This window comes from Phyllostomus discolor, chromosome 4, assembly GCF_004126475.2.
Source record: "Phyllostomus discolor isolate MPI-MPIP mPhyDis1 chromosome 4, mPhyDis1.pri.v3, whole genome shotgun sequence".
NCBI lineage: Eukaryota > Metazoa > Chordata > Mammalia > Chiroptera > Phyllostomidae > Phyllostomus > Phyllostomus discolor.
The window spans coordinates 144,330,290-144,340,863 of record NC_040906.2 but is presented as its reverse complement, the minus strand read 5'-3'; the positions used below and the strand labels follow the sequence as shown (position 1 = coordinate 144,340,863).

Here is a 10,574-nt window from a genome sequence, read left to right as displayed (position 1 = left end):
CTGTTTTCTTTTTTTAAATTATTTTTATTGTTGTTCAGTTATAGTTGTCCCCATTTCCCCCCATTTCTGTCCCCTGCCCTGTCCAACCCATTCTCAAAGACAATCCCAACCCCATTTGTCCTTGTCCATGAGTCCTTTGTACATGTTCCCCTTCTTTCCTCTGTTAATCCTCTCCCCCTTCCCTCTGCTCACTGTCAGTTTGTTCTTAATTTCCATATCTCTGGTTCTTTTTTGCTCATCTGTTTTGTTGATTACGTCCCACTCATAGGTGAGATCACATGGTATTTGTCTTTCATTGACTGGCTTGTTTCATTTAGCACAATGCTCTCCAGTTCTATCCATGCTGTTGGGAAGGATAGGAGTTCCTCCTTTCTGCTGTGCAGTATTCCATCATGTAAATGTACCATAGTTTTTTGATCCACTCATTTACTGACAGGCACTTAGGTTGCTTTCAGCACTTAGCTATTGTAAATTGTGCTGCTATGAACTTTGGGGTGCATAGGTTCTTTTGAACTGGTGTTTCAGGATTTTTAGTGTATAATCCCAGCAGTGGTGGAATCACTGAATCAAAAGGCAGTTCCATTTTTAGTTTTCTGAGGAAATTCCATACTGTTTTCCACAGTGGCTGTACCAGTCTGCATTCCCACCAACAATACACTAGGGTTCCCTTTTCTCTACAACCTTGCCAGCATTTGTTGTTTGTTGATTTGTTAATGATGGCCATTCTGATTGGTGTGAAGTGGTATCTCATTGTTGTTTTAATCTTCATCTCTCTAATAGCTATTGATGTTGAACATACTTTCATATGACTGTGGGTCCTTTGTATGTCCTCCTTGGAGAAGTGTCTGTTCAGGCCCTTTGCCCATTTTTTAACTGGATTGTTTGTTTTCCTGATGTGGAGTCATGTGACTTCTTTATATATTTTGGAGATCAATCCCTTATCCTAGGCTTCACTGACAAATATGTTTTCCCATACATTTTTATTTTTGCTGATGTTTTCTTTAGCTGTGCAGAAGCTTTTTAATTTGATGTAGTCTCATTTTTTTATTCTGTATTTTCTTTTGCTCTAGGTAAAATAGATAATTTTTAAAAACATTAGGATTTATATTTATTTTTAATTATTTCCTGCTAAGCCAATTAATCCTAACACATCACAACCAGAGTTAATTGAAGTAAAACATTGTCCATATAATAGATTTGTATAACCCTACATTGCCTGCTGCCACAGCTCCCAGTCAGCCACAAGATCATGAGAGTAAACAACCAATACAACCAACCATACTCTACAGTATACTGTGTTGCCAGTGTTTTTTGGAGATTGTGTTATAAGCATGTTTAAGTTTGGCTAGACTAAGCTATGATGTTTGACAGGTTAGGTGTGATCATTTAAAATCTGGCCTAGGAGCAAAAACAATAGTATGCCTGTTTCTGGCTCACTCCTCTGACCAACTTGCCCATATCTGATCATCCCTCATCTCTGTATTCATGCTGCCCCAGCACTGGCATGTACTGGCCCTCAAATACTGGATCTGTAAATTGGTCTATGGCAGGAAAGTGGCAGCTAAGAACCTGTTCTAACCTTGGGATTATATTACTTCATTCATTAATTTATTTTAAAAATATTTACTGAGTGTATATGATGAACCAGGCATAATACCATCCTAGAAATAGAATAATAATTTAAAGTTACAAATTACATGTCTTCTATAGTAGAGAAATGAAGGTACATATTGACAAATTATTATACCAAAAATATAAGGTTAATATTTTATGTATTCATTCATTTTTAAAAGCATTTTAAATGTTTGTTATGATGCAGGGTGTATCCTGGATTTGGGGAATACCAGGATGAGAAGGGCAGGTGGGCTTTTTGCTCCCTGGAGTATTTGCATTCTATGGACAAAGAGCAGGAAAGGCAGAGTTGAGCAGAACAGAAACAAATATTACAAAATCAGTTTGCAAAAATTGGGGAAAATATTGTGATTTGTGACAAAAGTTGTGAAGAAAATAGACTGAGTGGTCTGATGGAAAATAAGGGGAGATGAAGCTACTTAGGCAGAACAAGGGGAGGCCTCTTTGAGTAAGATGATTTGAAATCTGAAGATTCTTGTTCAGATTCAAATAGGAAATAGTTAAACATATGAAAAGTCATACAGAATATGTTCTAGATGGAGGAAACAGTAAGTGTAATGTTCTGGAAACAGAAAAGGTTTGTCCTCTGGAACTGGAGAATAGTAAATGAGGGAGAGATTAGCATGAGAAATGATTTGGAGAGGTAGACAAAGAGCTATGTAAAGCATAGTAAAGAATTTGAATTTTATTCCAAATGAAATTGTGAAGTATTAAAGGGTTGTAAGTATTAAGGTGAAGTCATTTAATTTATGCTTAAAAGGGTCAGTGTGGCTGCTTGGTAGCAGATGTAATATAGGAGGGCAGGAATAGAAGTACTGAACATGACAAACTAGACAGTCATTATTATGGTCCGGGCAAGAGATGATGTGGTGGTGACAGTGAAAATTAAGACAAATTTGAGGTATATTAAGGCAGAAGAGACAGAGATTATTGATGAACAGAACAATATGAAATTCTGAGTTTCTTGCTTGAACAATATTCTAACAATATTAGCTAGATGGCATCAATATTAACATTTACTGAAATGGGGAAGCCTAAAAGAGGAACAGGTTGTTTGTTTTGAGATGGATTTGCTTATTATTGCTGTTGTTTTATGGATGGAAGATGAACAGGAATCAAGACCTCAAGACTAGTTTTTTTTTAAAATGTGAGATATCAGTAAAACCCAACTATACAATAAGAATTGGATGTATGATTTTAGAGCTAAGGTAAGAAGTTAGAGCTCTAGATAAATAATTGACCATATCAGTATATTGGTAAAACCTGTGTTGCCTAAATGATATCATTTATAGAGAAAATAAAGCAACCGCTAATCTGCAGAAACTGAAACCAACAAATGACACCAAGAAACAGTAAGTAGTTAGATCAAGAAGTAGTATTAAAGAATATTTTTCTGAAAGTAAAAACTCTTAACTCTCATACAAACATACATCATAAAATGAATATGTGTCAAAACTTTTCTAACTCACTGATTGAGAAAACCAGACAGATGTTACAAACAAGTCAAAGGAGAAGTCAAAAACCACAAGTTTATATGGAATAAGAAAATAGTAACACAAATAGACAAATGTATGCAAAACTCACTTTTTGGGAGGCAGGGGGGAGAGTGACAATGTTTCTTCCAGCAGATAGAATTTATTTTCAAATCTATAGACAAGGATTATTTCTAATGCTTTCAATTATCTGTTATTCCCAGTTGAAAAATAGCTCAGAGGCAAGGCTCATAGGCCCCACAGAATCAAATAATCCCCAGAGGCTCCAACATGGTATTAGAAGACTATGTAATAATCTCTTTTGCTTGTTCCAAAGTCAAATTATTCCTAACAATGATAACTAATAAAATATGGCATGCTGGAAGCCAAGAAAAAAATTGTTTCAATACAAAGTTAGTGGCCATCTATGTTGCATACTATGAAGTACAGGGAAATGCAGACAGAGAAGTATCCTTGGTTTGATAATATGGAAATCATGAGATAACAATTTTAGAATGGAATGGCGATAGAAACCAGACCACTGGAGAGTTAATAAAAAGTTGAAAACTAAAGATTTAAAATGTAAATAACTATTGTGAAGTTGGGTATTTTGTTGTTATTATTGCCTGTTTTAAACTATGAATAAAAAAAAAACATTGAAATGTGGTAGAATCTGGAAGCAGACTTTGTGATAAAAGAGAATTTTTTATTTTTTGATTATATAAAAAGATCCTGGATTATGTTTGAATCTCTGAATGCTGTTAAGAATATCAAAGAAGGATGAAGAAACTGGTAACATATGAGAGGGGAATAAATATAGATAAAAAGTGCTTGCAAAAGCAAAATTAGTAAGATCCAACATATAAGTAGAAGGGTCTATTTAATAGGAAGAAAGATAATAATAATATAAAATGGACAGTGGGTGGAATTTTTTTCCCAGATAAATCTCTCTGCTATGTAATCCGAGTTCTGACATTCTTTTTTAATATTCTACTCAATTACTAAGTTTCCCAAGATCCAGTTCTTCCAGTAGCTGGGTATTCCATTCCTGCCCCACCCTCTCATATGTCTCTGAGGCCTTAGAATTTATGTACCTTTCAATTCCTCACTGCCAAGATCAAAACTAAATTCTTGCTCTAGAGCCATCTACCAATTGCCAACCCTATGCCCCCTTAAGTGAATATCAAATCTCTTTGACTCACTTTAAACTTTTTACTTAAGGTGATCATTTTCTACTTGTTGTTTACCTCTTGAAGGATATCTCATTTTCAAAATTTCTTAGCCCTAAGATCTTCATGTCTCCATGCCTAGAATTACTGACTCCTGATGCTGCTTCTATGTTAATGTCTTTGTTGGGCATCCTTCCCTAAAAATCAGAATAGAGTCTATCCTGCGATTTCTTTACCAAAGGGTTATGATAGTAGACTACATACAAAGAATTGAGAAAACCATTAAATCTAACTAAACTATAGAGACTTAGGAACAGTACAATCAAGTCATAGAATATGAGATCTGTCCAGAAAAAGTCCAGCCATTGTTAATATAATGAGGGTGGTTTGTGTGACATCGATGTAACCTGGCAGCCAAGGAGAGTGGACTGGAATGTGTCTGCATGGACAACGACAATTTCACTGTACTAGTCAGTGGGGCATTAGGTGCCACAGAGTGAGCATGTGTACTATGTGGCCATCACATTCAAAATAACTGAGGAAGTAGAGCAACAAATCTGCATCAAATTTTACATTAAGCTTGAATATTCCTCCATGGAAACTATTAAGATGACTTGGAAGGCTTCCAGGGACAATGCAATGAGTTCAGTGCAAATAAAAGTGTGGCACAAATGCTTCAAAGATAGTCAAGAATCTACTGAAAGTGACCCAGTTTCTGGAAGGTCTGCAACAAGCAGAGCACCTGAGGATGTTGAACATGTGTGGGCTGCAATCAACAAAGATCAATAATCCAGGTGACTCAGCCCCGCTACAGTTCATATTTGGCACCCTGTGACTTCTGGCTCTTTCCAAAATTAAAATAACTTTTGAAAAGGAAGAGATTTCAGACCATCAATGAGATTCAGGAAAATATGATGGGGCAGCTGACAGCAATTCCAACAAAGGATTTTGCAGAGTGTCTTGAATAGTGGAAGAGATGCTGGAAGAACTGTGTGACATCCCAAGGTGCCTTCTTTGAATGGGACTGGGGCATCATTGTCCTATGTACAATGTTTCTTCTATCTTATATCTTCATCAATAAATTGTCTCTATTTTTCATAGTATGCTGCTGGATGCTTTCTGGACAGGTCTCTTGCAATCAAAATGCACCTCTCTTATTTAGAAAATTTACATTAAGAAAGCATTATGTTTCATGAAATCCCACTAATATAATCTTAGAGGAAACAAATAAACACATTGGACTGGGTATATGATAGAGTATCTCACTAGTCATTTCTAGAGATTCTCAAAGTTCAAATAATGGGTAGCAAAATTTTCCCACCTATATTTGAAGATCTTTAGAAACAATCAACTTAAATGATATAGTCAAGTATCATGTCAAATCATCAAAAGTAGCCAATTTTTTATAAACTGCCTTCTCTTGATGTGAAAAAATAAATTTCTATATATACACACATATATCCTATAATTTCCATGAACTTAGAAGTGCCCCACTTCTTGAAATCCTTAATGGAATTGTGAATGGTATTCAGCAATTTTCAATATAATAATTCTAGTTGATAGACTTTCACTATTTAATATAAAGAAACTGGGAGCATATTTTATATATTTCTAAATCCTCACACTAATCAGTATATCCTAGAGAAGAAGAGAAAGTTGATCATGAAAATCATGAGATAACAATTTTAGAAGGGAATGGAGATAGAAACCAGACCCCTGGAAAGCTAATAAACAGTTGAAAACTAAAGAGCTAATATGTAGATAACTATTCAGAGGTTGGGTGTTTTGTTGTTATTGTTGTCTGTTTCATTCTACCAAGAAAAAGCATTGAAATGTGGTAGAATCAGGAAGTAGACTTAGTGATGAAAGCCTCAGTGAAGGTCTTTAAAAGAGCATTGTATCTTTCCAAAGGGCTAATATTTACCTTTCCCTATAGCAGCAGTAAGTCAATATTTAGTATAAGCTTTGTATTAAAGTTATGTCATAAAATTAGTGTTATTTTCCCAGAAGTCTAAATCAAAAAGATACATAAAGCTTCACCCTAAGTCAAATAGAACAAGGCTTGAACCACAGCTCCACGATGACTCACCTGTTATGAGGTCTCAGGCCAGACAATTTCTCTGACCTTCATCTTTATGATATGTGAAATAGTAAGCCATTCTCCAAAGAGATGAAGAGACTAAATAAGATATAATTTATAACTAGATGATAAATAAATGCTGGTTTCTTCCTTTCCATTCGAAATGGGAAAACAGATGCAAAGAAGACTCAGAGAAGTACCCAACATCTCACAAACAACTAAATCAAAAGTCCAAATCAGGCTCTTTTGTCTTACCATTAATCAGTTGAAACGTGAAAAATACAGTCAACCAGTATGTTGCTGTTTCTAAATATTAGCACATTTGGCTACACACAATAACTGCTCCTTGTTAAGGACCTCACCCATCCCTAACCCCAGTAAGTTCTCCAGAAATAGAAACTATCAGCAGACCAGACATAGATGATACTTATTCACAACCAGTAACGAAGATTAGTGGTCTCTGTGATGGTGGGTCAGTAGCGCCATCTATGTGTGAGAAGAGTAGCCCGTCCCTGGGTGACTAATCATTTCAATAGTGACTGACGGTTTGGGTAATAGAGAAACAGCTAGTCTACTCAGATTCTGAGCCATCTAGCTCCTGTAGGGGACTTGGTTGAATTTTTAACTTTAATTTTTTAAGCCAGGGGTTTAGGTTACAAATATGCACAATCAGACTAGGCAGATAAGAAAAGTTGAAAAGACCTACACCATGCCGAAGAACATTTTATTAATAAAAAAATAAACATTTTTGGACATTGGTTGGCATAGAGAGATATCCATACCGAACCCAAAATACTAGTAAATAATGCCCACATAAAAAGAAAAATCTAAATATTTTTAAATATTTTCACCATATTTTGGTATAGAAAAAGCTTTAATATCTGTTACCTTCTGAGCCTCACAACAGCAATACAGAGTGAGGAAGAACACCAACTGATATCCTTACTACTTTGTAGAAAAACAAAACTACCTTTAATTATACTTTTTTTAAATTAAAATAAAGCCAAAATACTAAGATGTATTGCCAGTTAGGGAAGCAATAGCATTATTAGCAATTAAATGATATTAAGTACATTTAATAGGCCAAAAAGTAACTTTTAGTCTTTTCTAAAAATCATCTATGTCTATCACTTTATTCTCCAAAACTAAACTCAGGGCTTTTTAAAAAGAAATAATTTCCATAAAAGATATAAATTCATTGAAATTTTTAATTAAATAAATGTATCTCATTCAATCATTTTCAAGCATTAATACTTAGTATGGACACAATAATAAATATATCATATTAAATACAATTATATCCTTATTATATAATATGCTGATGTCTCCACAGAGATATTTTACTAAATGCAAGAGCAAATAGCATCTGAGAATTTCTCATTAGTCAACTGGCGAGACAAGGGGAAAGAAATGTCCTTTTCTTTCTACCTTTGGGAGGTAGAGGTATACTTTGAATCTCCTGACTTCATAACTTCCTGCAGTTAGCATAAGTCATATAGTCTCTTGACATTTCCTTTAGCACTGGGGACCTGAATGCTGTACCAGTAGAATGTCAACATATTTAACTTGCCAGAATTTAAAGGAAGGCAATAAGACAGTTCTTTAAAAACTCTAGCAAAGATTATTGTGTTCCTTTGAACAATACAAGGATCTCCCATCACAAAAATTTTTTTAGCTTGCAAGTATAATAATAAATTTGTTTTTTCTCACTAGTTTATTTTAAAAAACTGGGACAATAAAGAACTAGAAATTATTGAGCTTTTTCTAGTTTCTAGGTACTTTACACATATATCTCATTTAATCCTTCCAGCACTCATTTAAGAGAATATTAATATTTCCACTTTACAGATGAAGAAAATGAAGCCTAGAGGGGTTACGAGACTTACTGAAGGCTCATACAGTTAGCAAATGGTAGACTCAAGGTTTGCATTCCAGTTTGCTCAACTCAAAACACTTACATTCACTCCAGCACCCTGTGCAGCCAGCACACATATAAAAGTAAAAATTAAAATGAAAACATTTATACTAATTAAAAAGCCAGTCACAAAAAAGTACATTATGTATAATTTTTAATAAAGTGTTCAAAACCAGCAAACATTAATGCACAGTTTTAAAAGTTAAAACAGCTGCTTTCATTGAGGGGTAGGGCCTAGGAGGGAGCACAGCAGGGTCTCCTGCGCACAGATCATGTGTGTGCTGCCACTGCATCAGTGCTCATCTGGTGACAACTCATCAAGTTGTGTAGTTATGATTCTGTACTTTCTGCTTGTATAGAGTACTTTAATTTTTTAAAAGATGCTCATTTTTTTCAGTTGGATGAGACATCTGTGACATTAAGGCTTGACTTCATTCCATCAAAATGCTTGTTTCTCTTTAGCTTACATAAAGTTCAAATATCTTGGATTTGAAGCACTAGGCAAAGCATCTTTCCAAAATGATTTTCATCTGAGACGTCTGTATTCTTGTGTCTGATCCCATCAAATCCTCAGAGGTCAGAGGTAAATACTTAAAAATAAAAATATGAACACTTGGTATACTGCCCGCCACATCAAAGATAACTCAGATCAAGAATTGGCTCCTGTTTTGAGAATGATGTATTTTACTATTGCTATATCAGGCTGCTTGGCCCAACTGTAACTAGAGAATACACTACAGTACTGACATAATTCTACATTTAATATGTGTTGTAACAAAAAGAAAGCATTCAAAGTAAGTTTAAGTCAAAAATATCCCTGTTCATTATTTAACTCTTGTACTGAATGTTTTTATTGCCCAAAAGTCTTGCATGAATAGCAGCTTTCATATAACAGACCATTTATAACCTCATTATAAAAAGAAGAAGGAAGGAAGGAAGGAAGGAAGGAAGGAAGGAAGGAAGGAAGGAAGGGAGGGAGGGAGGAAGGAAGGGAGGAGGGAGTGAGGGAGGGAGACAATGAAAGGAGTTAGGAGTGATTTCTGGTTTTAGAGATAAATTATAGAATTTTTTCTTTTGTCCATATTTTAGAAACAATAGGTATATGTTACAAAATTACAAACTACAAGTCAGAAGATACAATGTGTTCTACAAATGTTTCAATAAAACCGTTTGAGATATGATTTTACAATGAGATAGAGGCAACATTACCAATTCTCACCAAATATATTTAATGTGAATCCCAATCAAGACTGTACACCTTATTGCTGGTCTATAGGAAAGAAAGGGCAGAGAGGAACAAACTAAATGATACTACTCCCTCTTAACAATCAGGAATAATCTAAAATGTATGATATTTCACAGGACAAGTGATTCACTCTTCTCAGCAATTTAGCATAATAAATAGAAATACTATTAGAAAGTGAAAGAGACTTAAGGACTATATCAACTAATGTGATGTGCAGCACTGAACAGGATGCTGGTGTGAACAATCCACCTGTAAAGAACATTTGGGGGACCACCCAGGGGACTTCACTGTGTACTTGGCACTGTGACAGTGGTTGGCACAATCACAGATTTTGTGAAGTGTGATGATACTATTTTACTATCCCAAAATATGGTCTTGAGTTTATAAGATAAACAATAAAATATTTAGAGGTAAAATGTCAGGATAACTAGAATTTACTTCAAAATACATTATATTTAAAATTTAAAAAGCTATAAAACTATGTTTAATACTTATATATGAGCTTATAGAACACAGTTTACACTTATTTTAATAATGCCAGATAATTTTTCAAAAAATTATTGAAGTCATATTCTTTTAATAAAATTATGGGACCTGTTTATATTATTTACAGAAATACCTTGACAAGTGGTTTGAAACTGGTCCCCAGTCACAGAGGGCAAGGACAGACCAAAGAAAGGCAAACCACTTCAGATTGACAGGTGTCAGTTTTAGAAAGCAAAGAAACTTACTAGGCTTGTCTTGAGCAGTTCTAACAGGAGTAGATTTTCAGCACTAATCCTATCAGATGAGGCCCCACCTTCATACAGTCCTCTAACCATAATTATCTCCCAAAGGCTCTATCTCCAAATACTATCGCATTGGTGATTACAGCTTCAACATATGAATTTAAGGGTGAGACAAAAATATTCAGTCCCTAGAAATGCATGTTTACACACAATCCTAATTTATCTGTGTTTTTAAAAAATTCTCTGTATCTGAGATTAACTCTCAAGACCTCATTTTACTAGTAGCAAAAAATGTTAAATTAACTAATTGATAATATCTACATGCTTTCAGG

General features: G+C 34.6%; 1 long non-coding RNA gene across 1 annotated transcript; it reads right to left on the bottom strand.

Annotated features, from left to right (window-relative positions):
* Positions 1 to 1,043: 1,043 nt before the first annotated feature.
* LOC118499905 lies at positions 1,044 to 10,370 on the bottom strand. Its single transcript, XR_004902445.1, has 3 exons — positions 10,246 to 10,370; positions 4,307 to 4,470; positions 1,044 to 1,066 (listed from the first exon to the last, which is right to left on the bottom strand). It is a non-coding gene; the product is annotated as an uncharacterized LOC118499905 (long non-coding RNA).
* Between the last annotated feature and the right edge of the window lie 204 nt (positions 10,371 to 10,574).